Source organism: Rhinoderma darwinii, chromosome 2 (assembly GCF_050947455.1).
Source record: "Rhinoderma darwinii isolate aRhiDar2 chromosome 2, aRhiDar2.hap1, whole genome shotgun sequence".
Classification (NCBI taxonomy): Eukaryota; Metazoa; Chordata; class Amphibia; order Anura; family Rhinodermatidae; genus Rhinoderma; species Rhinoderma darwinii.
The window spans coordinates 187,683,805-187,707,917 of record NC_134688.1 but is presented as its reverse complement, the minus strand read 5'-3'; the positions used below and the strand labels follow the sequence as shown (position 1 = coordinate 187,707,917).

General features: G+C 43.0%; 1 protein-coding gene across 9 annotated transcripts in view; it reads left to right on the top strand.

The window, feature by feature from the left end:
• Nucleotides 1–264: 264 nt before the first annotated feature.
• Nucleotides 265–24,113, top strand: part of INPP4A (inositol polyphosphate-4-phosphatase type I A) — a 106,563-nt gene continuing 82,714 nt past the window's right edge. For 8 of the 9 annotated variants that reach the window (XM_075852613.1, XM_075852612.1, XM_075852608.1 and 5 more), the window contains exon 1: nucleotides 740–883. The gene's annotated coding sequence lies outside the window, so the exon portion shown is untranslated. Of the gene's footprint in view, nucleotides 308–739; nucleotides 884–24,113 lie in introns of those variants that run through there. The other variant, XM_075852606.1, reaches the window with a different exon arrangement.

Below are 24,113 nucleotides of genomic sequence, written 5' to 3'. Positions count from 1 at the left end.
AGTAACTCCAATCCTGGCCATTAGAGCAGGAGCCCAGAACTCACTCTAGCCAGCGCGGGACAGCCTTGCTGGGCTTATGACAACGTCATGAAAATGCTGCGCTGTGGCATAAGTACCCTTAATGGTCGCCGTAAAAAGGCATATTGGTAGCAACGCGACCCTGGTCCTCCAGTCGGTGTGATGACGTGTCACGTCAACATGTGACTGCTGCAGCATTCAGATGTGACGAGACGTCATCACTTTAGGCCGGGTGTACAGACACCAGCTGGGGCACCAGGGACGTGTTGCTACGGCAGCGTCAGTGGAGGTGAGTTTGTTGTCTTCTTTTCCCTCAGCTGTTTTTAGCAAATGAAAATAAGCTACAAAATCAGCACAATTTGCTGCGTATTTGCTGTGGATGCTGGGTCGGATTTGCTTCGCCTGATGGCACACCCTGGTAAATGGACCTTTGCTAAAAGTAGTTGAGTGCCCCCCTGCCATATAGCATCTGATTTATGGGACACTTGACATTAAAACAAATAATGACATGACAATTGTCATTGGTGGCGTTGTCTGCTCCTGGAGAAGGTAGACTATCCTGTGGTGCCTATGACCGCCAGTTTGTTGTGTGTGCGCCTATAGGCAGGAACCGCGATAAACGATGTTACTTAGTGCCAGGAACAGCCCCTAGGCTCTGACCTCAATACACAACACACGCACAGTCCCCCGGCGGCAGCCGCTCTCCTCCGGGGGCGGGGCTAGTGACGTCAAGGGGCGGAGCAGGAATCTGTGCTGTGGCTGTAATGCTACTGAGAAGAACGCATCATCAACCTGCAAGGAGTGGCTGCTTCTTACCAGCTGCAAGACACCCTGATCTCCCCTGCAACAAGCGGGCACCCCCCATGTAAGTATGTACCAGGTCATTGACAGGCACATGAGTGGCAGAAGTCATATGTGCGCTGCGCGGCTGTCGCTGTCGCTGTGTGTATGTCTAATATGTTGTACATGGTGACAGGCGGGATGTGTGCAGCCTATGATGAAGATAACGGTGGCCTTCTGCTGCACATCGCTGAGCTGTCTTATTGGCCCGGAGACAAAGTCCAGTCATTGAATCGGCTTGTCTGCCGGCAGTGTCTTCCAGGCGTGCTCCCTCTTGTGTCATGGGCTCGTTCATAGTCTCACGATTCTCTATTCCATTGATTCTGCCTGGTACAACAGTCAAGCAATTCTGAAATGGTCAGGTGGTGATGACCTATGTATGATCATGCCCAATATATGTATGATGTAGCTAAGGAAGTGATAAGCTATATAATATACAGCCCAATATATGTATGATGTATGTAACAAGGTTATAACCCATATCCGATACTGCCCAATATATGTATGATGTAGGTAAGGAGGCGATAACCCATATATAATGTCCAATATATGTATGATGTAGGTAAGGAGGTGATAACCCATATATAATGTCCAATATATGTATGATGTAGGTAAGGAGGTGATACATCATACATATATTGGACATTATATATGGGTTATCACCTCCTTACCTACATCATACATATATTGGACATTATATATGGGTTATGTAACAAGGTTATAACCCATGAGATACTGCCCAATATATGTATGATGTAGGTAAGGAGGTGATATCCCATATATAATGTCCAATATATGTATGATGTAGGTAAGGAGGTGATAGCCCATATCAGATACTGCCCAATATATGTATGATGTATGTAAGGAGGTGATAACCTATATGTAATACTGCCCAATATATGCATGATGCATGTAAGTAGGTGATGACCCATATATAATAGTGCCTAATATATGTATGATGTATGTAGGAAGGTTATAACCCATATATAATACTGTCCAATATATGTATGATGTATGTAAGGAGGTAATAATCCATATCAGATACCGCCCAATATATGTATGTAAGGAGGTGATAACCTATATGTATTAGTGCCCAATATATGTATGATGTATGTAAGGAGGTGATAACCCATCTATAATAGTGACCAATATATGTATGATGTATGTAGGGAGGTTAGAACCCATATATACTACTGTCCAATTTATGTATGATGTATGTAAGGAGGTGATAACCCATATATAACACTACTGCCCAATATATGTATGATTTATGTAAGGAGGTGATAACATATATAATACTGCCCAATATATGTATGGTCAACCCATGGATGATACTGCCCAATAAGTATAGTATGTATGTAAGAAGGTAATAACTAAGACTGGGCAATATATTGGGAAAAAAAAAAAACGAAGCCAAAGTACAGCGCAATTAAACAAAGTCATGTTGCGCATTTTGATTTAAAAAAAAATTTTTTCCCCGGTTTAAACGGTATCTGCATCATCTGTCCAGGGCCGTAGAAATGAACCGCAAAAAATTGGACATGTCCTATTTTTTGGTTTTACGGACCGTGCTTACATACTTTATAATGGGAGCACAGCCCGCAAATGCGGGTGACTTTCCGCGGCCGACCGTGTCCTTAATCACTGGCCGCGATTACGGGCACCGCCGTGTGCAGAAGGCTTCATTGAAAAATAAGGGATATAGGTAAACTTTACAACTTTGTTTTACCTCTAGTGATCCAGTGGAAGGTCAAAACAACATAAAAAGTAAAAAAAACTATAAGGCGTGAACTAATCAATCGATCAGACTGGATCAACAAATTCAAAATATTTACATATGCATTGATATTTTTGTTCTAACAAATTATCTAATGCCTCATGCACATGAAGGTGTGCGCTGGCCAGTTCCCGTCCGTGACCCGTGGAAAGTTAGGACATTCTATCTTTCCACAGATCGGAGAGTCAGGTCCGTTTTCACTGACCCGATTCACCAACTTATGCCCGTTGCACACGACCGAGTGCCACTCGGATGCTGTAATAAAAGGCCCAAGTGGAACTCTGTTGTGTACAACGGCCATAAGCCTTTTTTAAAGCCATCTACTCTGCGGTAGACTATTCCATGGATTCACAGTTCCCACAGTGAGGCTGGGTTCACACGACCATGTTACGTCCGTAAAGTATGGAACGTATTTCGGCCGGAAGACCCGGACCGAACACAGTGCAGGGAGCCGGGCTCCTAGCATCATAGTGATGTACGACGCTAGGAGTCCCTGCCTCGCTGCAGGACAACTGTCCCGTACTGTAATCATGATTACAGTACGGGACAGTAGTTCCACGCAGAGGCAGGGACTCCTAGCGTCGTACATAACTATGATGCTAGGAGCCCGGCCCCCCTCAGTGTGTTCGGTCTGGGTCTTCCGGCCGAAATACGTTCCGTACATTACGGACGTAACATGGTCGTGTGAACCCAGCCTAAAGAAGGCTTGTCGTCTCTGCAGATTGAACCTTTTTTTTTCTCCAGACGGAGGGAGTGCCCCCTTGTCTTTTGAGGGGGTTTTGCATGGAACAGGATTTCACCATATTTTTTGTACAGGCCATTTATATACCTGTACAAGTTACTCATTCCCCCCCCGCCCCTTAGTTGTCTCTTTTCAAGGCTAAATAAATATCATTCTTCCAATTCTTTCCACATAACTTAGATACTCCATGCGCCTTATTAGCTTTGTTGCTCTTCTTTGTATTTTTACAACTCCAGGGCATCCTTTCTATGAACTGGAGCCCAGAACTGAACTGCATATTCTAGATGAGGCCTCACTAATGCTTTGTAAAGTGGTAATATTACATGCCTGTCCCGCGAGTCCAGGCCTCTTTTAATACACTACAATATCTTGCTGGTCTTTGAGGCAGCTGATTGACATTGCATGCTGTTATTTAGTTTATGATCTACAAGTACACCCAGATCCTTCTCAACAAGTGACTCCCCCAGTATAGCTCCCCCTAGGATATATGATGCATGCAGGTTGCTCGTACCCAGATGCATAACTTTACACTCAGTTTATACAAATAAGCTTGTAATTTCTGAACATCTTCTATAGACGGAACTATACTACGTAACTTGGTGTCCTCTACAAAAATAGAAAAAGTGCTATTAATCCCATCCTCCATATTATTAATAAATAAGTTGAATAATAGTGGTCCCAGCCCTGAACCTTGGGGTACGTCACTTATAACCGGGGACCATTCAGAGTAGGAATCCTTTATGAAATTCTCTGGACACAACCCTAAAGCCAATTTCCAATTACACACTAGACTTTTTAAACCCATAGAACTAAGGCCCCATGCACACGAATGTGCTTTTGCGGCCGCAATTCCCCCGAATATCCACGGGAGAATTGCGGCCCCTTTAATTTCTATGAGGCCATGCACACGACCGTAGTTTTTGCGGTCTTTGCATGGCCCGGGAGCCCGCACCGCAGAAAGAACGGGCATGTCTTATTACGGCCGTCTTTGAAAACAATGGCGGCGGCCATGTGCATGGACCGCGATTTGCGGACGGCTTGCGGCTGACAGTCCGCTGCCGGCCGACCCGAAAATCACGGCCGTGCACATGGCTACGCTCGTGTGCATGAGGCCTTAATTTACTCACTAAGCACCTATAAGGGACAGTGTCACATGCTTTTGCGAAGTCCATAAACACTATATCCACAGCGGCTGCTCCTCTGTCTGGAATTCTAATAATCTCTTCTTAAAAATACTGACTGGTTTAACCGGTACATGAGTTAAAGGGGTTTCCCCATGAAACATTTATGAAAGACATTTGTAAAAAAAAAAACTTAAGATATTAAAAAAGCTGTCCCACTTGGACAAAGTCTTCTCTAAATTTATGACCCACTGGAGATCGGCTGATGGGTGTGATCTGAAAGCTGAAACCCCTGTCAATCAGCTGTCATTGCCAGGAGAATCTGTGGGACGCTGCACATTGAATTAGGGATGCATCGAAACTTCGATACTGTTTCGATACCGTGCACCCTCAGACGGTTCGATGCCGTTATTTCATGTATTTCTATACTAAGCTGTGCGGCCGCACAGCTTAGCATTGTAACACGTGAATGTATGAGAATAGGGCTGCGGTTGCGTGCCGTCAGCATGATGTGATGCGACCAGTGCCGCACTAATGAGTGGCGGCACTGAAGACAGAACAAGATGGGCGCACTGCAAAACACCCCCATGTTCTGTCTTCAGTGCCTGCCGCATCACCTCATGCTGACCGTGCGCGCACTCGTTGTCAGGAGCAGGGCAATGGCTGTATTACACAGCCGCAGCCCCACTTTCATCTCCGCCGCTATTCCCCTGAATGCTGCGATCAAAGCTGACCGCAGCATTCAAGGGGAAAATGAGAAGGGGGGATGCACCCTGGATCGCATCACAGGAAATTCCTTTGACGCTTCCCTGTGACGCGATTGAGGGACATACCATATATGGGCAGACAGTCCATTGAAGGACCCCAGGGCTGTTTTACCATATTTCCTGTTGTTAGTGCATACTTAGGTATGTCCTAACAACTGCCAGTTTACTATCCGTAAACAGGCTAACGTACTGGCATATAGATATATGCCAGTACATTATAGTTTAAAAATAAATAAGTAAAAACATACGTTAATGTACACATTCGGTATTGGCGCGGTCGTAATCTGCACAACAATTTTTTGGCGTAATTTATAATGTGTACACTGTAAAAAAATAAAATAAAAACTGCTTTCTTTCACTTATTACAGTGAGGCACGAGGTTTGATGAATTTAACCTCCATGTGCCTCACATTAATAGTAATTAACCCCATCATGTACCTTACACATTAACCCATTATGACTGAGAAACATGATGGGATTAATTACTATTAATGTGAGGCACATTCAAAATTCAACACACCTCGTGCCTCACATCAGAAAATGGAAGGACTTTTTTTTATTTTTTATTACTGCTGGCAAAGTATCGTTTTGGTATTGAAAATCGCAATACTACACAAAGTATCGGTATCGAAGTCCAAATTGTGGTATCGTGACGTCCCTACATTGAATGGTAGACCAAGTAATACATGGTTGTGCAGAGTTCTCCAAAACAGGAGCTGCTCTTTCCCCCAATCTGGCGAATAGAGGTGATCCAGAGCAGAAGACCCACTATGATGTCCACATGCCCCATTACCGTGCAAACTTTCAGCTTCTGGGCTAAATCTCTTAGCAATTCTTACTTGTGAGTGCCTGTACATAGTTTCTTTTCATAATTTGCATTTTTGGAATGATCGTAATCGCCTGTGGAAAAAATAGCTCAAATTCCCAGAATGCAGTGCAGCAGAGTGTCCGTCTATAAAACTTTTTGCCTTTGAAAAAAAACGTACTGGCTGTTTTGCATGGACATATGCAATTTGAATAAACAAATAGGGCATTCTATGCATGCTATTTTTTTGCATGCAGTAGAACTGTGAACAATTTAGTAACATACATATTGGCAGTAACTTTAGAAATCAGTGACCCTCTTTTGACAGCTGTATGCCAGTCCCAAATTAGTTAAAATGGGGAAAGGAAAGACCTTTTTTATCCCAATGCTTCTTCGGCGCAGCGAACAGCACCCACATATTACTCTCACTGGCTGGCAACATGAAGCAAAGAGGTGCCCCTTCTGCACTGCAGTACTGCCAATGGGAATAATTATAGGGTGGCGTCCGGGGCATTGAAATAGTGATAAAACAAGATGAGAACTTGAATTCTAAAGAGAGTCTGTAACTTTATGTTAATTTCACAAAGGAGAGAAATGAACGGTTTGTCTTCTAAGTCTTATTATCTACTCCTGGAGAACTAATAATGAAGGTTTTACAGTGTTTTGTGGTACAAGGAATAGTTTGCTCCTCTCTTGGGAAATGCAATGTTTTTATTGCAATACAGAGCAGTTTGCTGAAGCAACATGTGTAAAAGTTCCTTCTTGCTGCTACGTAATGTTAGTTCCTTTTCCACCCACATTTGCTTTCATTTGTGGTTTTTATGTGATATTTTTCTATAGTTATTACTTCAAGGACCCACATTTCTAAATGTTTTTGCACCATTTGTTTTTGGCACATTTTACTCCAGAATAGGGTCTAATCTGCTGTGTGACATCTTTATTAACCAGTTGCACCAGAATTTAGAGCCATTTTTTATTTACTCTATTCACGCACCCATGGACTTCAATGGGTGCGTGATGCACGAAAAACGCCCAACTATAGGACATGTCGTGAGTTTTACGCAGCGGACACGCGCTGCGTGAAAATCACGGAATGTCTGAACGGCCCTATTGACTAACATAGGTCCATGTGACGCGTGTGATTTTCACGCACGTATCACGGATGTTAAACACGTTCGTGTGAATAAGGCCTTAGTCACATTTATAAAATGCAACTTTTTTTAAAAAAAGTTGCAAATAAGAGAAGAAAAAAGTCGCATCTCTACTCCATATAGATCCTGGCCTAAAAATAGTTCTATTATGTATGGCAAAATATACGACGCTAGGAGTCCCTGCCTCGTTGCGGGACAGCTATCCCGTACTGTAATCATGTTTTCAGCGTCGGACATAACTATGATGCTAGGAGCCCGGCTCTCTGCAGTGTGTTCGGTCCGGGACTTGCGTCCGAAATACGTTCCGTCCTTTAATGACCGAACATGCTTGTGCGAATCCAGCCTTACTGAAAACGTACCTCTTCCAACAAGCGCATTACCTAGGCTGAAGAGTATTACAACACTGCCTCCGCCTGACCTGTCTAGAGCCGTTTAGAGTCCTTATATGTGGCACGTCAATCGACACTCATTGAGCTCTGTATGGGAACGAATCATTGTCGGCAGCACATCCCCTATTAACACAGGGCGATGTTCTGCTGACCACGAGAATATTTACGGCCGCATAACATATGTGATCAGCCGGCCAATGCGCGTTAGCTTATGCGTCGCCTGATTGCTGTCCTGTTTACACTGGGTAATCCTCGGGAACGAGCGTTCCGTTCCCCTGACCATCGGCTGCTCTCGTTTTCTTATAAATTGTAAACTAGTTTGCGCAGGGATCACATCTATGTGAACACTGTTTTGTATCTGTACCATACTGTCAGAATGTGTTACTTTCAATATTACCACTAGGTTTTAGAAAACCCCCTCCTCCAGGGTTTCTTTCTATGTATAGTGCTGTATGTTGCTTGCTACATGTTAAAATATCTAGGCGCCTCTTTTTCACACAGACTGACTTCCTTGTTCACTAACATTCACACTGTTAGGCCTTGTTCACACAGCGCAGAGTTTGCATGTATTATTTTTAAGCCAAAGCAAGGAACGGAACCTAAGCAGAAGAAATATATCAAGTAAGGCCTTATAGGCCTGCTCTCCTGGATCCAATTCTAGTTTTGACTTGAAAAATACATTCAAAATTTGCAATAAATCTGCACAGTGTGAACAAGGTCTAAGGCTGGGCTCACACGACCTATTTTCAGGCGGTGTAGTATTGCCTGGTGGCCAGTCCAGTGAATCACTGTTCATGTAAGGGTGTATATTTGCCTTGTATGCCTATGGGAAATATATTTAATAGGCATACATTTTAAAGTTTTCCGCAGCGTAAATATACAAAGCAAGTACATCACGTGTTACTGCACCCTAATACATGGGCGGGCCAGGTACACCAGAGTGGTAGCCGATGAAACAAAGAAGATTTCTGACACACACTCCGCTTGTTTCCTGGCATAGAAAAGACGCTATTTGCACAAATTGTTTTACTATCATTTACGACAAAAAATTGGCGTAAGTTATAGCAAAAATCTGCACCAGCTCTTAGCTGGCATAGATTTGATTTTCTGATGCACAGACGGTCAGAGATGCGCCTAATTTATTAAAAAAGCATCTTCTCAGCCAGGAGAGCTGACAGGTCATATTTAAATTGCTGTGCAAAAATGAAAGCTGCATTGTGATTGGTTGCTATGAACATCAAGGCCATTTTTTCTGTTAGACAATTTTGATAAATGAGGCCCATTGATACGTGAGCTGGGTTGCTAATATGGAGGGGAATATATTATGACTGGTGTTTTATAGACTGCGGCGTGCAGCATCCATTCTTTCCTTACTATTGGACATACTGTAAAATGAAAAATAAGTATACTCAACTCACGGCTCCTTTTGTCCCCTCCCTGTCCTTTCCGGGTCCCCTCAGCATGTTGTGGTTCATACAAGGTCCTGATGCCGAGCAGTGGCCTTTTCTGCGACACAGCACTCAACGCCGTCAGTGCTACCCTATCAGTATGTTCTATAAGGTGAAGCATTCTGAGGGAGCCAGAGGGGAGAAAAGGTGAGGTAAGGATACATTTTTTTGAAAATGTATTGTCCGATAAGGGGAGGGGGGTAGTCTGATCGGGGGGGGGGGGGGGCAAGCTATGAGGCTTTACACCCACCGAGTGAAATCTATGCCAGCTAGGAGCTGGCATAAAGTTCCACTATAATTTACGCCAGTATTCTGGCGTAAATTATAATACATTTGTTGGAGAGCTGTGACCACACACCCTTTTGGAAGCCACGTCCCTTTTCGCAAAAGTGGCAAGGGCAACGTAAAAAGGCTAAAAGTCTTTTGGGCCCTATTGCAACTTTGCTATGACAGGAAACTGGTGTAAGAAGGTTGATAAATTCCCTCTATGTGTAATGTCACACAGGATGTTCACCTAAAAATATGTTCTAGTAAGACCTCGTTCACACAGGGTTTTTGTCTGGTGTCAGCGTTTTTTTAAATGTAACATGCATTTGTTATGGTGCTTTTTGTTTACGGTGGCGTTTAAAATGTTTCAAAATAAAAAACATGCATTTGTTTTTCAAGTCCTATAGAGAAACCTTTGGGAAAATGGCATAAAAAAACGCCATACCTAGCATGCTATGTTTAAAAAATAAAATAAAAAAAACTACACCTGCCAAAACGCTGTGTATGTAGACTTTTCAATAATTGACTATAGATTTTAGAGGAACCTCTGGACACAGGTTTATTTAAAAACGCCATGAAAAACGCAGCAAAACTCTGTGTGGGAATGCAGCCTAATTGTCCTACAGCGATACTATACAAAGTGACGTTTTAGATTTACTATATTGTCACAAAAAACTCTTTCTACTTTCTGTAAAAGTGAAAGTGAATTTCCATGCAAAAATGGCCGTATACTAATAATTTAGAAGTTAGAGAAATAGCCTAATGGTTTGTTCACATAACATTTTCATGTTCAGCGTTTGTCAAGATCACTTCACAATGACCTATAGACTTAAACTAGCCAAATATATGCCTTAAAGAGGCTCTGTCACCAGATTTTGCAACCCCTATCTGCTATTGCAGCAGATAGGCGCTGCAATGTAGATTACAGTAACGTTTGTATTTTTTAAAAACGAGCATTTTTGGCCAAGTTATGACCATTTTCGTATTTATGTAAATGAGGCTTGCAAAAGTACAACTGGGCGTGTTGAAAAGTAAAAGTACAACTGGGCGTGTATTATGTGCGTACATCGGGGCGTGTTTACTACTTTTACTAGCTGGGCGTTGTGTATAGAAGTGTCATCCACTTCTCTTCACAACGCCCAGCTTCTGGCAGTGCAGCACTGTGACGTCACTCACAGGTCCTGCATCGTGTCGGCACCAGAGGCTACAGATGATTCTGCAGCAGCATCGGCGTTTGCAGGTAAGTCGATGTAGCTACTTACCTGCAAATGCTGATGCTGCTGCAGAATCAAGTGTAGCCTCTGGTGCCGACACGATGCAGGACCTGTGAGTGACGTCACAGTGCTGCACTGCCAGAAGCTGGGCGTTGTGAAGAGAAGTGGATGACACTTCTATACACAACGCCCAGCTAGTAAAAGTAGTAAACACACCCCGATGTACGCACATAATACACGCCCATTTGTACTTTTACTTTTCAACACGCCCAGTTGTACTTTTGCAAGCCTCATTTGCATAAATACGAAAATGGTCATAACTTGGCCAAAAATGCTCGTTTTTTAAAAATAAAAACGTTACTGTAATCTACATTGCAGCGCCGATCTGCTGCAATAGCAGATAGGGGCTGCAAAATCTGGTGACAGAGCCTCTTTAAGTGTCCTTTTGACATACATTCAGAAAGAATGGCTACGTTGCATAGGCTTGGTAACAAGGCAGGGAAGGTGTTGGCTAATATAGCATGAGGAAAACGCCCGTCACAATACATAGCAAAAATGCGGGACGCTGCCGGGAACGTAACTAGGGACCCTTCCAGTATTAATTCAATTTTGTCTCGGTTCTATGAGGAATTATATTCTGATGGCTCTTCCTTACAATTAAATAACACACTCTTAGACAAAACCGCTTTATCTGCCATCTTAGAAGATCAGCTACAACTCCTGAATGCCCGGATTACTAATGAGGAAGTGTATCGGGCCATTAGGAAACGGAAAAACGCTAAGGCCCTGTGTCAAGATGGAATGACTGGAGAATTTTTTAAAGCCATAAGGCCCCATGCCCACTTCAGTTTTTTTCCTTCAGGGTGCTAGCCGTTTTTCTGACGGCTGGCACCCTGACCCATTCATTTCAACGGGGCCATGCACACTTATGTTTTTTTTACGGTCCCGTTGCTCCGTTCTGTTCCAAGGTAGAGCACGTCCTACTTTGGTCCGAGACTCCGTGACCGTGAGGCCCATGCAAGTCAATGGGGCCGTCAAAAAAACTGAAGGCACACGGAAGTCATCCGTGTGCCGTCCGTGTGTGATGGAGCCGTTGCCTAGCAACGGCCGGGCGGGCGGGCAGAAATACATTACAGAAATATTTACACTAATCTGCAGCCACTTGTCTCTATCAATCACTGATAGAGAAAAGAGGCTGCTGATTAAAAATAAAATAAAAAGCAGTTCATACATACCCGGTCGTTGTCTTGGTGAAGAGTCCCTCTTCTTCCTCCAGTCCGACCTTCCTTTCTGACGCAGCAGCCTGTGATTGGGTGCAGAGGCCGCTGCAGCCTGTGATTGGCTGCAGCGGCGGTCACGTGGGATGAAGCGTCATCCCTGGAGGCCGGCCTTCTGACGTCATCCTGACGTGCGTGACCGCCACTAGAGCCTGTGATTGGCTGCAGCGGCGACATGGATGAAACGTCATCGCTGGAGGCCGGACAGGAGGAATGTAAGTATGAACTTATTTTTGTAATTTTTTTTTATTACATTAAGGCCTCATTTACACGAGCGTGTGCGTTTTACGCGCGCAAAAAACGCAGCGTTTTGCGTGCGCAAAAGGCACTTGACAGCTCCGTGTGTCATCCGTGTATGATGCGCGGCTGCGTGATTTTCGCGCAGCCGCCATCATAGAGATGAGGCTAGTCGACGTCAGTCACTGTCCATGGTGCTGAAAGAGTTAACTGATCGGCAGTAACTCTTTCAGCACCCTCGACAGTGCATTCCGATCACCATATCGAGTAACCTGTTTAAAAAAAAAAGAGGTTCGTACTTACCGAGAACTTCCCGGCCGTTGCCTTGGTGACGCGTCCTTGGTGACGCGTCCTTGGTGACGCGCCTCTCTTGACATCTAGCCCCACCTCCCTGGATGACGCCGCAGTCCATGTGACCGCTGCAGCCTGTGCTTGGCTTGTGATTGGCTGCAGCTGTCACTTGGACTGAATTGTCATCCCGGGAGGTCAGACTGGAGGAAGAAGCCGGGAGTTATCGGTAAGTCAGAACTTTTTTTTTTTTTACACGTTCACGTATATTGGAATCGGAAGTCACTGTCCAGGGTGCTGAACCAGTTTAACTCTTTCAGCACCCTGCACAGTGACTGTCTCCTGCCGGGTTCGGTCAAAACGAGTTCGGCCGAACCCGGTAAAGTTCGGTTCGCTCATGTCTAAGACACTCCGTTCGGATGTTTGTAAACAGAAAAGCACGTGGTGCTTTTCTGTTTACATTCAGTTTGACAGCTCTTGCGCGAATCACGCAGTTCGCACGGAAGTGCTTCCGTGCGACCTTCGTGGTTTTCACGCACCCATTGACTTCAATGGGTGCGTGATGCGCGAAAAACGCACGATTATAGAACATGTCGTGAGTTTTACGCAACGCACTCGCGCTGCGCAAAATTCACGCATCGTCTGCACTGCCCCATAGAGTAATATAGGTGCGTACGACACGCGTGAAAAGCACCCGCGTCGCACGCGCGTATATTACGCTCGTGTAAATGAGGCCTAAAATTGTATTTTCCGAGCGCCGAGCATGGTACTGTCAAGGTTGCTTAAAGGGTTACCGCCGATCAGTGCAGCCCATTAACTCTTTCAGCACCCTGGACAGTACCATGCTCGGCGCACGGAAACACGGAGTACACACGGGAGTGCACACGGCCGCTAAAACGGGCACACGGATCCGTCACAAACGGCTGTGAAAACTGTGGCGGAAGTGTGCGTGAGGTCTAAGGGTACAAGTGACTGAGACTCTGGTATTTCTTTTTAATAACGCCCTGGGATCGGAAAGACTCGCAGCCCGCCCCACCCGCCCGCGTGGCAGGTTACGGCGTATATCAAAGTCTTGTTGAAATCTGGAAGGGATCCACTATTACTAGGATCTTACTGACCTATATCCCTCATCAACGTTGACGCTAAACTTCTCTCTAAGATCATAGCGGATAGATTGTCGGATATAATCCCTCACCTCATAGCCCCAGAACAAGTGGGATTCATTAAAGGTAGAGCAGCGGTTACTAATATCTGGACAGTGCTGGCGGTGTTGGACTGAGTGCATCATAGACCATATTTAAAAGGCCCCAAAAGCCAGAATCTACACAACGGACAGACAGAGGTCAAGGAGGCGTTATTTGTGAATGACATATTATTCCTTGCGAATCCCTCACAAGATGTCCCAATAATTTTGCAGTCGCTGCATGATTTTGGGACCTATTCAGGCTATAAATCCAACACATCAAAATGTCAACTGTTGAATTTAATACCACAAGATTCGAAGCATAGGCGACACTTAAACTCACTAGGCGTTGAAATTGCACAGTCCAATATTACGTATCTGGGCATCAGGGTGGGACTTACTCCCAAATCACTTTATGAACAGAACTATCTTCCATTAATTTAAAACATTCAGGCTGATCTTCTGAGATGGCACAGTTTTCCTCTCTCCGTTCTGGGACGGTGCTGTTTGGTCAAAATGTCCAGCTTCGCGAAATTGTTATATCAATTACAGACCATCCCACTACTGATCAAACATACAGACATTATTACGGTCAGCTCGACCTTTACCAAATTTATCTGGGGGGGCGGAAACCAAGAATAGCGCTTACTAAATTTATGATGAGAAAAGAAGAGGGAGGTCTCAACGAACCCAATATCAGAAGATATAACTTGGTTTGTCTGGGCAGACACCTACTGGATTGGAGGCATGATACAATGTATCAGTCTAACACCACTCTGGAAGGACAACTTTCAGAGCCCTGGGATCTCATGGCACTGGTACAAACAACCTTCGCTGCTCTTCCGACCGCCATTAAAGGATCATCCCTTTTACGTGACCCCTTCCTTACATGGAAAATACTACGTAAACACTATGGTCTCTCACATCAGATTTCAAAGTTTATGCCCCTGTGGAAACACAGAGTTTGTAACGGGCAGATCTAGTAAATTATTGTCATCTTGGAGGGATGGGGGGATAGAGACACTGGGTGACCTATTTCATGAGCAGGAGGAGAGGTGGATGTCCTTACAGGAAATCCAATCTACATTTCATTTGGACCACCAATAATATTTGCAGTATTATCATACTGTAAAACTAAACTCATTGACATTGCCGGTAAAATACCAGCTGACTTGTTTGACTCTTGGTCTTCGGCTCCCATAGGAGATTCATATCTCTTCTGTACAGCATTTTACGACCATTACTACTTAAAATGTACCCCAAAAGGCCTTTAAGAGATGGGGAAACACTGTTTAGTATTCCAGGTATAGAAAAACATATTGAAATGGGGTTGGTAGATTTTCGTGCCCATGTTATTAGCGAGAAGTGGAGGGAAACCCATCTGAAGACCATTCGTCGGGCAATCTATGCATTTACTTTGCCCCCTTCAATAAACAAACCCGATAGGAATACTTGCAATGTTACTCGAACAGATATGTATCATGGCTTCTGGGCCTGCCCAGACATACAAATATTTTGGAAATAGATCGCAAGCTTATTAGACCAAGTGAGTAGCTTCAAGGGGGTCCCGGGCCAGATCGAAGTCCTCTTTCATGTGCAACATGATGGAGATCCTGATGATGCGGAGGTGACACACCTTCCTCCCATAGAGCATGCCATACTCATGGTAGCAAAGCAATACACAAGGCAAGACATTTTTTTTTTAAATGGAAGCTGTTTATTACACATCACTTCTCTACATAAGTAAGGGTATGTTCACACGCAGTGTTTTCAGACGTAATTTGGGCGTTTTTCGCCTCTAACTATGCCTGAAAAAAACTGCTCCATTACGCCTACAAACATCTGCCCATTGCTTTCAATGGGTTTTACGATGTTCTGTTCCCACGAGGTGTAATTTTACGCGTCGCTGTCAAAAGACGGCGCGTAAAAAGACGCCCGCGAAAAAGTGCATGTCACTTCTTGGGACGTTTTTGGTGCAGTTTTTCATTGACTCTATTGAAAAACAGCTGTAATAACGTCCGTAAATTACGCCATGAAAAACGCAGGTAGTTAGAAAAACTTCTGAAAATCAGGAGCTGTTTTCGCCTGAAAACAGTTCAGTAATTTCTGACATATTTTGCTAAGCCGTGTAAACATACCCTTATACTTAATATAATTGATCCATTCACTGGTTCACCATGGTATATTATAGAAGACCTCAAAGGCACATTAGCGTTATTGAAACCTCCTCAAACATAGCGACAACAAGCCACTCTTCTTTTCAAATTTTTCATATATGACATCATTAACGTACTCCCTTTGATATGTCTACAGCTCCACAAAGCTCCAGTTCAGTTTCAGTTTTTGTATTCTCTTGTCGGATTTGTTAATGTGAATTCTTTGACATTTTTACATCTAAGTGACTACCTTGGCAAAAGCAGGGTGATAACATTTGCCACGTTAACGTTGATTAACTTGTCATAACACTTGTTTTTTGTCTGGTCACACTACAGTGGAGATGTTAATGTGAACATGTAGATGATTACTTTGCTTCTGACAAGAAACTGTATTTTTGTGTTTTCCACTTATGTATGCACAAAAAAACAATAAAAATATATATATTTTTTGAATCTGAGTTAATGGCATAGAGTTGCCTATGTCTGGTGCGTACGTTTGGAAAAGTGGATGCCAACTATATAACCTGACAGCAGTGTGAACGGAGCCTTAGGTCTCCTTCGCACATACAATTTTTTTTCAGCGTTTTTTAAAAGCTTGTAAAAAAGCTACCATGAATTTCAAGCGTTTTTTACAAGCGCTTCTCTATAGGACTTGAAAAAAACCCAGAAAAAAACGCAAAACCCAGAGTATGCTGCTTCTTGAATAAAACACCACCGAACCCAAAAACACCACAAACCAAAATGTAGACTTCAATATTTCACTATAAATTTTAAGTAACATCTGGCCGCAGCTTTTTTTAATCCAAAAGCATACACAATGAAAAACGTAGACAAAAAAGGCACGAAAAAGATGTTACTTAAAATTTATAGTGAAATATTGAAGTCTACATTTTGGTTTGTGGTGTTTTTGGGTTCGGTGGTGTTTTATTCAAGAAGCAGCATACAAATGGTGCGTGTGAATCCAGCCTACGGCATAAACGCTGCATAATTTCCGCAACAGAATTCTGCAGAAATCCGCAGCATTTGGAGGAGCAGCAAAGTGGATGAGATTTGTTCACGCTGAGTAAAAAATCAGCTGAGAAAATGTCCATAAATGAATAGCTGTGTGGCTTTTTAATTCATAGCATGTCAATTTATGCTGCGAAATCTTTGCACCTTTTTGTTGTGTGTTTTCCTCATTATATTCAAAAATAAAAGCCGCAACAAATTAAATGTTGCGATTTTTGCGGCGGAAACGCTACGATTCCACTGAAAATCGCAAATCTGAAAGAAAAAATGTATTAAAAAAAAATTAGAATAATAAAGTCTATACTTGCCTTCCTGGCATTGTCATAGCGACCGTTCCTTGTTCCCTCGGTAGACGTTTTATTCCATGTGACTGCTGTAGCGGTCAAATGGGCTGCAGCATCATCGCAGGTTGCCGGCTGCCCGGTAACGTTGCTTTCTTTTTTTTTTTTTTATTTTTGTTCTCCACAGCGGCGATTCTGGACGAAAATCTGAACACTAATTCGGGGTGGTTTTTCGGCCGGAACAACCTGTGGGTTCTAGGTTGGATATTCTGCATACTTTTGATGTACTAGCTGCAAAACTGACAACAGGAAGTTCAGCCCTATTACTTGTCACTTTTGAATTTTCTTCTCAGAAACTAACAATCCACTGTGCTTCCGTTAATTGAGAAGCCAATATGTCTGCACATCAGGTTGTCACTTTTGCAAAATCACCAAACCAGAAAAATTGCTAAATTCCCTGTAAACCCATTACTTTTTTCTTTCTAATACAGCAAATCAAATTTATGTGCTTTAACACTAAGCTTATTTGAAAAAAAAATTTTTTTAAAAATTGCCTTTTGCTGATCTCATCCATTAACAGGCCAGGTTTAATTTTGTCCTGCGCAGCTTCTCCGAAAGAAAAATCAGAAGTTGTAAATGAAAGCTTAACCTGACTGGTTGCTGTGGTTTCCCATGAGGCAAGTCATTTCACAGGGCACCAGCCTCGTACAATCCATTTCTATTGATAGTGATGCTGCCTTTTACGTCAAACTTCACATGCAGAGCCAAAGTCGTTCTTTAAATGGAATTTGTGGAAACCGAGCAATCCTCCCGTCTGACCTTCTCCAAAGCCGCTCAGCTCCCTGTGATGCCTATTAATAGCGGCTCATTTGTCTCCAGGACAATAACCAAAATATGAATTCATTGGATTTCACATAAATCCGGAGTCAGACGTTTTGGGTGTCCAGCTGTTTCATTGTAGAAATTTACTAGCTTCACTGCATCTTTATATATTAATTGTGGCGAATTCAAAGGATTGTCCGCTTTGAACTTGGCAGCGTCTACTTGACTGAAACCTCAATATTACATAACTCCTATCATTTCTAGTGTTGTCAGATCTCTGGCACGTTGCCTTTTCTGCACCATAATTCTTATCCTTTTCACAAAGATAACTAATGTTGGTTTGTATTATTGTTGGGTCATCCAAGCTTTTGATTGTCTACAGTTTTTATGTGGCACTGACAAACACTTCTATTCACAACTCCCAGCTAGTAAAACAAGTAAACACGACCAGATGTTACAAACACAATACACGCCCAGTTGGAAATAAGAGAAAACACGCCCAGTTGTCCATTAGAAAGGCTCATTTGCATAAATATAAAATAGCTCATAACTTTGCCAAAAATTATCGTTTTAAAAAAAACAAACCACGTTACTGTTCTCTACATTGCAACGCCGATCACATGCAATAGGAGATAGGGATTTGATAATCTGGTGACAGAGCCTCTTTAACTTAATTAAAAATAGATACAATGTTGTTTAACTAGCATCACTTAACCCATTCCCGCACCTTGGCGTAAATGCACGTCCAGGTGAGCAGTAACTTCGCGCACATGGGCGTGCAGTTACGTCCGCGCTTTAACAGTTAACCGCCGCGCGGCGCTACACCGCAGCGACGGTTAACTGTGCAGGGTGTCAGCCCTGCTCTCCCCATTGCTGATCAGCGGCCTGTCGCCGCTGAAATCGGCAATTAACCCCTTCGATGCGGTGGTCGATTGCGATCACCACATCAAAGAGGTTTACAGCGGATCGGCAGCCCCCCACATGTATTTGCGGGGGCTGGCGATCCTTATCATGGCAACCAGAGGCCAGACAATGACCTCCGGGTTGCCATGTACGGAAGCCTCGGAGGATCAGCCTCTGGCCGGTCCTCCGATGCTTCCTCTCAGTGTGACTGTCACGTCACAATGACAGTTAGAACACATTACACTACGTGTGTAGTGTAATGTGTTCCAGCAGTGATCAAAGCTGCAAGTCTCAGTGTCCCCTAGTGGGACAAGTAAAAAAAAGATAATAAAAATGTTTTGAAAAAGTGTAAAAATAAAAGTTAGAAGTGACATAAACAAAGAATGCTTTTTTTCCTATAATAAGTCTTTTATTATAGGAAAAAAATGAACAGGTTAAAAAAAGTACACATATTTGGTATCGCCGCGTTCGTAACGACCCCAACTATAAAACTGTAATATTATTTTTCCCGCACGGTGAACACCGCGAAAAAAATAAACGAAAAACAGTGCCGAATCACAATTTTTTGGTTACCACCCCTCCCAAAATATACAATAAAAAGTCGCATGTACGCCAAAATGGTACCAATACAAACTACATCCCGTCCTGCAAAAAACAAGCCCTTACACCGCTTTTTTGACTGAAAAATAAAAACGTTATGGCTCTCAGAATATGGTGACACAAAAAATTATTTATTTTATAAAGAAGTGATTTTATTGCACAAACGCTGCGAAACATAAAAAAATTATATACATCTGGTATCGCTGTAATCGTATCGACCCGCAGAATAAAGTATAATGGTCATTTATAGCCCAGGGTGAAGGCCATAAAAAAACGAATAAAAAACATTGTCAGAATTGATGGTTTTTGGTCACCTTGCTTGCCAAAAAATTGAATAAAACGTGATCAAAAAAATTTCTCGTACCCCAAAATGGTACCAATGACAACCTACAGATTGCCCCGCCAAGAATAAGCCCTCACACAGCTCCGGTGGTGAAAAAATAAAAAAGTTCTGGCTCCCAGAATATGGCGCTGCAAAATGTGCAGTGTTCCAAAAGCAGATGCGACATCGGCCAGATATCTGCGGATTATTATTTATTTACTGCATTATTATACCCTCTTATTATACCCTGATGTACCCCGCACAGATAACATATGCCCCCACATTATAAACTGAAACACCAGTAAAACCCCAAACAGAACTACTACCAAGCTACATCTGCACCCCAAAAGCCAAATGGCGTCCCTCCCTTCTGAGCCCTGCAGCCTGCCCAAACACCAGTCTACGTCCACTGATATGGCATCGCCATACCCGGGAGAGCCCGGTTAATATTTTATGAGGTATTTGTCTTCAGTGGCACACACTGGGCATAACATGTAGTGCACTAAAATGGCATATGAGTGGAAAATTTTAATTTTCACTCCGCACCATGCGCTGCGCATTAAACCCTTCGCGCACCACAACATAGCATGTCGTAGTGTGGGGGGTGATGTATGGAGTGTCTCACGTGAAAAATAAAGAATTTAAAATGGCAAAATCGCTGTTTTTTTGGTCACCTTGGCTCTACCTAAAAATGTAATAAAAAGTGCTCAAAAAGTTGTATGTACCAAAAAAAGCGACCGCTCGTCCCTCAATAAATAAGCCCTCATACCGCTCTAGTGACTGAAAAATAAAAAAGTTATGGCTCTTGGAACGCGGGGAGAAAAAAACTAAAAAGGAAAAGAAAAAAATGGATCAGTCCAGAAAGGGTTAATTACTCTCTAATGAAAAACCATTTATGCCCACACGTATTGCCGTACTCGGGAGAAATTGCTTTACAAATGTTGGGCAGCTTTTTCCCCCTTTATCCTTTGTGAAATTGAAAAAAATGCAACATTTTAGTGGAAGAAATGTTGATAATCATTTTCACGGCCTAATTCTAATAAATCCTGCAAAAGACTTGTGGGGTCTAAATGCCCACTATATCCCTAGATAGATTCTTTAAGTGGTGTAATTTCCACTTTTGGGAGGTTTCCACTGTTTTGGCCTCTCAGGGGCTTTGCAAATGTGACATGGCACCCAAAAACCATTTCAGCTAAATTTGAGCTCCAAAAGCCAAATAGCGCTCCTTCCCTTCTAAGCCTTGCTGTGGGTCCAAACAGCAGTTTATTACCACATATGGCATATTTCCGTAATCGGGAGAAATTGTTTTACAAATGTTGGGGTGCTTTTTCTCCTTTATTCCTTGTAAAAATTAAAAATGGCTACCTTTTTTCCGAAAAAAAGTAGATTTTTACCTTTACAGAATAATTCCAATGAATTCAGCAAAACAACCGTGGGGTCAAAATGCTAACTTTACCCTTAGAAAAATTCCTTGATGAGTGTAGTTTCCAAAATGGGGTCACTTTCCGGGGGTTTCCACTATTTTGTTCCCTCCAGTGCATTTCAAACGCGACATGGCACTGAAAACTATTCCAGCAAAATCAGAATTTCAAAATCCAAATGGTGCTCCTTCCCTTCTGAGTCCTGCTGTGGGTCCAAACAGCAGTTATTACCACATATGGGGTATTGCTATAATCAGGAGAAATTGCTTTACATATGTTGGGGTGTTTTTTTCTCTCTTATTCCTTGAAAAAATTTAAAATTTCTACGTTTTTTCAGAAAAAAAGTAGATTTTCATCTTCACAAACTAATTCAAATAAATTTAGCAAAAAAACTGTGGGTTAAAAATGCTAACTATACCCCTAGATAAATTCCCTGAGGGGTGTAGTTTCCAAAATGAGGTCACTTTTGGGGGTTTTTATTGTTTTGGCCCCACAAGACCTCTTCAAACCTGACATGGTACCTAAAATATATGCTAAAAAAAAGGAGGTCCCAAAATCCACTAGGTGCTCCTTTGCTTCTGAGGCCTGTGTTTCAGTCCATGACCGCACTAGGGCCACATGTGGGGTATTTCTAAAAACTGCAGAATCTGGGCAATAAATAAAAAGTTACATTTCTCGGGTAAAACCTTCTGCGGTATAGAAAAAAATTATTACAAATGAATTTTGTAAAAAAAAAATGAAATTTGTAACTTTCACCTCTACATTGCTTTAATTCCTGTGAAACGACTAAAGGGTTAATACACTTTCTGAATGCTGTTTTGAATACTTTGAGGGGTGCAGTTTTCAAAATGGGGTGATTTATGGGGACTTTCTAATATATAAGGCCCTCAAAGCCACTTCAGAACTGAACTGGTCCTTGTAAAAATCGCCTTTTGAAATTTTCTTGAAAATATGAGAAGTCTTGTAACGTCCTAGAAAAATAAAAATGTTCAAAAAACGATGCAAACATAAAGTAGACCTATGGGAAATGTTAACTAGTAACTATTTTGTGTGGTATTACTATCTGTTTTACAAGCAGATACATTTAAATTTAGAAAAATGCAAATTTTTGCAAATTTTCTCCAAATCTTGGTGTTTTTTTACAAATAAATATTGAATTTATCAACCAAATTTTTTCACTAACATAAAGTACAATATGTCACGAGAAAACAGTCTCAGAATCGCTTGGATAGGTAAAAGCATTCCGGAGTTATTACCACATAAAGTGACACATGTCAGATTTGAAAAATCGGCTTCGTCCTGAAGGCCAAAACAGGCTCAGTCCTGAAGGACTGACCTATTTAACCGCAAGTAAAGTGACACTTTCTGTTAGCGTGAATAGAGGGATGCAGTACACCGTAAGTCCAGCTTATAAAACAGCAGCTAATATGATTTACTCATATATGTAAATGCGGGCCCGGACAAAACCATGGCGACTATAAAATTGTCTCTGACCTCTTGACTTCACGACATGTTATCCAGGGTTGTGCCAGGGACACACAAATTACAAGTGCACTCATGTAGGTAAATAAGGCCCATGGCCACCTTTGTCTACTGCTGCTGTCCATTACATTCAAGTGACTGCTAATGATTTCCATGGTTCCTCAGGATTGCCAGTGGATTCCAGTCGTTGATTTGCCAGAAACTGGCACACCGATAAGTGATATTCTAGTGGGTAAAGACAAGTACCTTGGGCATTAAAAATGGGAAGTCCTTTTTTTAATTTCTTAATTCTATGCTCCATTATTCATTTCTACAGTATATATGGTTGCATTATTCATGTGTCCAGTATATACGGGGACATTATTCATGTGTATAGTATATAGTGGCATTATTCATGTATACCGTACATATTGCGGCATTATTAATTTCTACAGCATATATGGTTGCATTATTCATGTGTTCTGTATATACGGGGACAGGGCCGGCTTTAGGTTTATGTGGGCCTTTGGGTGACAGACTTAGAAGGCCCCTTTGAGGGGGAACTCACAGCTGCAGTAAAATGACAGAAAATATCACTTTGTGCCCCCATATAGATGTTCGGCCCTGTTTATGTAATGCCACACAGCCCCCCTCCCTGTTTGTGCCACACAGTACGTCTCCCTGTATGTAGCTCCTTTGGTGTTCCCTCTAGGAGTGGAATCCCCAGCTAGAGCATTGCCGACGCTCTGGCTGGGGATTCGGCTTCAGGAGAATACCCTGAAGTCACTGTCCATATACGGACAGGGTTATCAGGGGCAACCGCAGAACCATAGTCCTGGGCAGAGCGCTACTAACACTCTGCCTGGGACCAGGGGCGAAGCTAAAGGCTCATGGGCCCTGGTGCAAGAATTCAGCTTGGGCCCCCTAGCCCTCCCCAACACTACCAGACCCCTGCCTATGTCCAGCTGCCGTGCCCGACAGAACCCATGAATGCCCCCCCTAGCTGCCCCCACAGTATGCCGACACACAGTATAATGTCCCCCATAGCTGCCCTCACACAGTATAATGATCACAGTATAATGCTCCCCATAGCTACCCCCACACAGCATAATGCCCCCTATAGCTGACCACCACAGTATATTGCCACCCATAGCTGCCACATACAGTATAATGCCCCCATACAGTATAATGCCTCCATAGCTGCCACATACAGTATAATGCCCCCCTTAGCTGTCCCATAAAGTATAATGCCCCCTTAGCTGTCCCATATAGTGTAATGCCCCCCATACAGTATAAGCCCCCTCAGCAGCTACCATGTGAGCCTCCCTCCCATACCCAGCATAATGCCCCATATGTATGTACCTAATAGAAAAATAATAACATAATTACTTACCTATCCCCTTTCCTACGATGGGTGGGGGAGATCCTTTTCCTCCACTGCACTGTGCTGTCAGTGACTCGGTGCAGACAGGCACGATGACGTCACTACATCGCGCCTGCCTGCGCCGAGCCGCTTGCGGCACAGTGAATGCTGGAGCAAGGCTCCAGCATTGAAAACAATTGGAAACAATTGGAAGCGGCACCAGCGCGGTCAGCGGGCTCCCCCAGGCTTAGG